The following is a 6,819-nucleotide window of genomic DNA, read 5'->3' as shown; positions in this document are numbered from 1 at the left end:
CGAATTCAGCGGGGAACTTGTATCGTTCGTGCAGCTTCGTGAAGAGGAGATGGCGCAAATTCCCCCGGTCAGGATGCCTCAGGTTCTCGGTGTTGATCGAGATGGTGCTCCGGACAATGCACCCGAGCTGAAGCGAGTACCCCTTGACTATTCGTTCGGGCGCCGTTGGATTCCCGTTGGAGTCCACTTCAGTAACTTCCTCCTTGAGGGTGCGGAGCACGATCGGGCGCCGGTCCTTTCGTTGCCTCTTCGGCTGGCTGCTATCTGTGCGTGCGCCGCCATCATCAGTGGTGGCATCCTCGGCGGCACCATCAGTGGTGGCATCAGTGTGGTCATCCTCGGTGGCACCATCCGTGGTCTCAGGATCGGTGGGGAAGGCGGCGGCCTCATACAAGTGAGGTTGTTCCTCCATCTCCTGGGACAGCTCCCAGAATGCCTTGCCGCCCGAACCCCCGGCCTCATCGTTGTGGGCCATGTTTCTCTCTAAATAGAAACAAAGTTTGGTCAAAAAGTTGGTTATTGTCAAGGAACAAGATCATGGTCTCATCATTTAGGGTTTGTCGACATCGAGGCATCCTAAAATCTAAGCTTTTATCATTGAGGGTTTTTCGACGCCAAGGCACCCTAAAAGCCTAACTTTTCATCATTTCGGTTTTTATCGACACCGAGGCACCCTAAAAGCCATGCATTAGTCACAAGTACGCCGGGGCACTTGATCCTACTTAATTAACTACTAAGATACCCCGGCCCATGCATTAGTCACAAGTACCCCATATGTCCTATTTTTAGCAAAGTCATGCTAAAATTCACGGAAAATTTCAGCATGACCTTTGCTGAAAATAGGACATATGGAGTACCCGAATTTGCCGGAACGGAAGTTAATCGACATTCCGGCAAACTCAAGGGCCTCTCGGGGTACCTGCAAAATCATCACGACACGATGGTCGGAGACAAAACCCAGCAAACTAGCAAAATCATCACAAATTATTTTCTGTTAAAGATGATCATCATCTTTACAAGTCTTTCTCAATGTGATCACAAGTAATTCAGAGGCATCACATGTAATTCAGAGCATCACAAGGCATTAGTAGTTCAGTACATGAACAAGTTTTACAAACCCAGATAAGAACAAGTGAATTCTAGTCCCATTGACACTCCTGGTTTTCTACAAACACCAAGTACTAGGGCACACAAAAGTTCTGAAATTTGTGTGCCTAACTGAATTAACTGAATTTTCAGTAACCGAATAAACTGAATTTTCAAAACTGCAAGAATACAATCGAGAAAAATCCAACAGCACTAGAACTGAGCTGATTGACAGTAGTTTTGTTCACTGTTATGTTGGCCTAACTGGATGTTGGCTATCTTTTATAGTGTCTCTGTTACATGCCAGTTTGGTCATTGCTAACTTTTGATATGTTGTGTTTCTGACATATCAGAATCGGATATCCAAAAGAAGAAACAATATAATTTCTAACAAATCATTAGCCTGTTTGCTTCAAAAATAACAGTTCCTGTTGAGATTCCTGGGATCCAATCCCAACCAGTCCATTTGATTAAAATGACTGGATTACTGGAATGAGAATACCAAAAGAACAAGATATAGTCTACAAAAAAAAGAAAGAATACAGCCAATCCCCATCACTGTTTTCCCCTCTGGTTCAACCCTCTCACCATTTAAAGCAAAAATCTATATGGACCATCCATTCCTAGTTTGCATAAGTATCTAGTTTTAATTTACCTTCACAAGAGCACCAATAACACCCAAGCTGGTAAGCCTCAAGTACGCAAAAGGTCTTGTCTTGCTGGTAGTATTCAGGAACGGGTACAGGTACAGTGGGATGTGAGCTGCAAAGGAAAAAGAAGAAGACTTAATTATTAACCACTGCTAGTTAAGATTTACTTATTCTGTAAAGTCACCAAAATGAGGAAAGCTTTTTAACAATAAACAATGGAAATATTTAAGACTTGGCATAGAAACAGCAGCGCTCAGTACCATTCAAGAACGGGATCCTGGTCTCAGGGTGTGAAGCAACACACTGCAATTAAAAAAAAGTAAAATGAAATTGAGGGGCAGATGGCAAGCAAGCATGATATGAAAGCAGTAGTATTCTCAATCCACCACAAGGCCCACCAGGAGTGAGGGTTTCCTTTTCTTTCTCATGTAAAAGCATACCTGAAGAAGTGCAAGTGCATTGCAGACACGGTTTGATGCAACTAGCGACAAAGTAGGAGGTGAAAGTGAAGGGTAAATTGACACAATCTCCTGCATAAATTTTCAAAACAGCATGACAGACTGAATAAGGAAAATGTGCAGAACCATCAATAATTTCATATTGAAATAATCAATACACATGGACAACCACCCTTACTTAAATAACAAGAACTGCACAAGTACATATGTACTCTTGCCATTGCGACTGAATTTAGAACAGTGCAATAACTGTAACCTACCTGGAGCAGTGCAGCAACAGTGCCAAAGGAGTGCCACAGCAGTGGAGCAAGGTCTTGAAAAATCTCTCGTTTCTGAAAGAGGAAACTGAGAAACAGATTAGACAATGAATTTTCACCTCCTGCATCCCAGATTTGCAGCCACACTTTAAATGTTAAAGTAAAATAGCTCTATGTATCAACTGTCCAGTTTGGAATATTGTCTTTGGAAAGTTGATGTTTCACTAAGAAAAGAAGGGTCTGTCTAGGACACATTTATGTCACGTCTAACCTTGTGTCCACTATGTTTGTGGTGTATTTTTTTTTGCCCCAGCTTTTTTTTTGTTCCTTGTTGCTGTGTTATTTGTGGGAGCTTAGATGTGACATCCTTAGAAAACATTTAGATGTGAATTAGACAAACTCAGAAAAGAATGATGATGCTTGCATTAGTGGCTCATACCATGGGTTCACACTTTTGGTAGATAAAGAAGTGACAGAAAAAAAAATACTATACCAAGTAAACTTCATCACTTATCTAGATAATCTGCAGAAGTAGAACAGATTGTTTCTAACCTATAAATGTCTTCCTATATAGTTTAAACTGTTTAGATTTCCTAACACCACCTCTTGATAAGTTTGCAAAGTCATCAATAGGACAGGATTTCACAAAGTTCACACCCCCGCCCCCCTGTCCTTGAACAGGGTATCTCCACCAGATACTATAATTAAATGTGCACAGCCGAATACCCCTCCAGCCTGCTCCAGCACAAAAATATTCATTGGAAGTTCACTTTTACCAAGAAACAAATACATCAGGAAGCAGGGGATATTAACAAAAATGCGCTTCTTGTGGTATTCACTCCTGAGAGATTGTATATGATAACTGCAGTATTTACCATTTTATTCAGGGGTACTATAACAGAAATGGGCACGTCTCTTGTTGTATTCAATCCTAACAGAACAACATATAAGATAACGGCAGTACTTTCCACTTTAATCAGAGCAAGCAGAACTAAAATGGATACAGTTATCTGATGCACACACCGAACTGCCATCCGAGTGTGTCCAACAGAGATCGGCAACCATTCCCGCTACGGATGCTAATAACAGGTAAACCATAGCACATGTTTAAAGAATGTATCATAATAAAAGCTACAAAAATCACATACCAAACCCTACTTGCTTTCGCTACATATCTACAAGTCTACAGCAAGCTAAAGGACTGCACAAAATCACCCAATTTTCTTCATACTCTAGATATGAGCAGGCGAGGGGGGCCGGATCTGGCGAGGTGGGATAGCGATCGAGATGGAGGGGGATCGAGATCGAGTGTCCATGAAATTTAAAAATATTCATGATAGTTCAAAAAGTACCCATGAAATACAATCGAGAAATGAAGGCTACGATTTAAATACAATCGATCTTAGCTAGCTATCTGTTCACAATCTTCTTGCCCTTCTTTTTCGCAAATGGAGTTCTTCTGTGGAACGGACGTCCTTTAGGTAGGGTGGTCCTGCTTCTTCTTGTGGTGTATGCTGCTACTTCATCATCGTCGTCATGTTCGATCCTCGGGTCGCCATACTTGTCGAAGTCTTGCTCATTGGCTACTCCATCCATTCCAATGATCTTCCTTTTGCCTCTCCTCACGACAACACGACTGGGCTTTGGCGGGTCGGTAATGAAGAAGCATTGGTCCACTTGGGAAGCCAGTACCCATGGCTCATTTTTCGCGGTGACGTTTGCGCCCGCGGTCTTGGATTTGGCTTCGGGTATAACCATGGTGGTGAAATACCGGTCTTCTTTTATGACGTTCTTGGCCCATCTGACACGGAACATCGGGACCTTCTCTCCAGCGTAGCTCAGCTCCCAGATCTCCTCGATCCTTCCGTAGTATCTGTCCTTGTCGTTACCGGTGTAGGATTCCATCGTTACCCCGGAGTTCTGATAACCATCGCTCTTCATGTCCTTGGCCTCGGTGTAGAATGTGTAGCCGTTGATATCGTACGCCTCATAGGTCATCTGGTTGTGCTCGGCGCCCTGTGACAAGGCGAATATGAGTCGTTCTTCCGCGGAAGAATCCTCATGTAAAGGGTACGATAGAAGCTTATGCTTGAACCAACGCGTGAAACATGAGTTGTGCTCTTTGAGTGTATCTCCGTCCGTCCTCTGTTGGCCTCGGTCATTGTACGTCTTTTTAATAAAGGTTTTGTGCTCTACCACCCAAGGATCGACCACGTCTATGTGTTGTAGCGCGACTAGGTTTGCTCTTTCAAAGTCGGCGAGTCGACCCTCGAAGTCGACATGCATTTCGCGGCGACCCTCACGGTGACCCCATCCAGTGAGCCTACCGAGGTGCCTGTTGACGGGCAGACCAACGGGGTTCTCGATGCCTAGATAATTCGTGCAGTAGGAGATGCACTCTTCGGTCAGAAAGCCCCTGGCTATGCTTCCTTCTGGACGTGACATGTTGCGAACGTATCCTTTGATGACACCATTCATCCTTTCGAACGGCATCATGCTGTGCAGGAACGTCGGCCCGAGTTGGATGATATCCTCCACTATATGGACCAGCAGATGCACCATAACGTCGAAGAATGCGGGCGGGAAGTACATCTCAAGCTCGCATAGTATCACCACGATCTCTTCCTGTAGCCTTCTGAGTTGCCTCACGCCAATCGACTTCCAAGAGATGACGTCGAAGAAGTTGCATAGGCCAAATAGCATTTCACGGACGTGCGCGTCCATGATCCCACGGATTGCAACTTGAAGTATCTGCGTCATCAGCACGTGACAGTCGTGAGACTTCATCCCGCTGAACTTCTGCTTCGCTGGGTCTAGGTATCTGCTTATCTTCCCCGCGTAACCGTAAGGAAGTTTTACTCCTAGGAGGCAGGTGAAAAACTGCTCGATCTCCTCCTGACTTAGAGTGAAGCACGCGGGAGGGTAGTCATTTCCGGTCTTCTTGGCCTTTTTGCCTTTGCGACGACTTTCTGTGTCCTGCTTCGCCTCATCATCATCATCATCATCATCATCATCATCATCATCATCATATATAGCGTGAAGCTCCTGCCTGATGCCCATTGATTTCAAGTCTGCCCTTGCTTTCGGCCCATCTTTGGTCCTCTCTGGCATGTTGAGCAGGGTACCAAGCAGACTCTCGCACACGTTCTTCGTGATATGCATGACATCAAGGCTGTGAGGCACACGGTGGATCTTCCAGTACGGCAAGTCCCAGAAAACAGACCTCGTTTTCCATACCTTCAGCAGCGGCTCTGGCGCCTTTCGCTTCTTTCCCGGCTCTAGCGCCTTTTGCTTCTTTCCCGGCAGTGGGCAGTCTTTCCAATTTTTCAACAGCTTGTCTATTTCCTCGCCGCTCCTCGTACACTGGCGTTTTCGGGGTTCGGTTTCACCATCGAACAGATCCTTGCGTTTCCTCCACGGGTCATCGTCGCGAAGCCACCTTCGATGTCCCATGAACACGGTTTTCAAAGACCCGGGATCTCTATCTAGCTGGCGATACGTTGTGTCATCCATGCACCTTACACATCCAGAAAATCCGTGGACTACCTGCCCCGCAAGATATCCGTAACCGAGATAGTCGTGCACCGTCGTGAGCAGTGCGACTCTCATAGGGAAATATTCTTTCTCTGCGGCGTCCCACGTATTGGCTGGCGTTTTCCACAGCGTGTCAAGCTCCTCTTTCAGCAGCCCCAGATACAGATTGATGTCGTTCCCTGGTTGTTTCGGCCCTTCAATTAGCATACTCATGTGAATGTACTTCCTCTTCATGCACAACCAGGGGGGAAGGTTGTACATCCACACAAACACAGGCCAGGTGCTATGTGTGCTTCTCTGGCTGCCAAACGGATTGACTCCATCGGTGCTCACGCCCAGCACGATGTTCCTTGGATCGTTCCCAAATTCTGGGTATTCGAAGTTCAATGCTTGCCACTGGCTCGCATCCTTAGGGTGACTCAGCATCTTGTCTTTTTTATCTATCTCCGGATCATTTGCGTCATCTTCTCGCTTCTTCTCCTCCCTATCCGCGTGCCAACGCAGGAGCTTTGCTACCTTAGGATCCGCGAAATACCGCTGCAGACGAGGAGTGATCGGAAAGTACCACACCACTTTTCGAGGAGCTTTCTTCCTCTTCTTGTATCGAGTGACACCGCACACCGGACATATTGTAGACTCCGTGTGCTCGTCCCGACAAATGATGCAATTGTTCATGCACACATGGTATTTCACGTGCGGTAAATCCAGAGGACACACGATTTTCTTCGCCTCCTCCAAACTGGTCGGGCACTTGTTCCCCTTGGGAAGACGTTCGTGCCAGAATGACATGTTCTCGTCGAAGCATGCGTCGGTCATTTTGTGTTTTACCTTCAT

At 45.7% G+C, this 6,819-nt stretch overlaps 1 long non-coding RNA gene across 1 annotated transcript; it reads right to left on the bottom strand.

Moving 5' to 3' along the window:
- Nucleotides 1-1,446: 1,446 nt before the first annotated feature.
- On the bottom strand, nucleotides 1,447-2,767 carry LOC123100266 (uncharacterized). The gene is made up of 4 exons (XR_006448381.1): nucleotides 2,455-2,767; nucleotides 2,177-2,266; nucleotides 1,997-2,039; nucleotides 1,447-1,848 (listed from the first exon to the last, which is right to left on the bottom strand). It is a non-coding gene; the product is annotated as an uncharacterized lncRNA (long non-coding RNA).
- Between the last annotated feature and the right edge of the window lie 4,052 nt (nucleotides 2,768-6,819).

This window comes from Triticum aestivum, chromosome 1B (genome assembly GCF_018294505.1).
Source record: "Triticum aestivum cultivar Chinese Spring chromosome 1B, IWGSC CS RefSeq v2.1, whole genome shotgun sequence".
NCBI lineage: Eukaryota > Viridiplantae > Streptophyta > Magnoliopsida > Poales > Poaceae > Triticum > Triticum aestivum.
The sequence above is the reverse complement of the archived record's forward strand: the minus strand, read 5'-3'. Positions and strand labels throughout refer to the sequence as shown.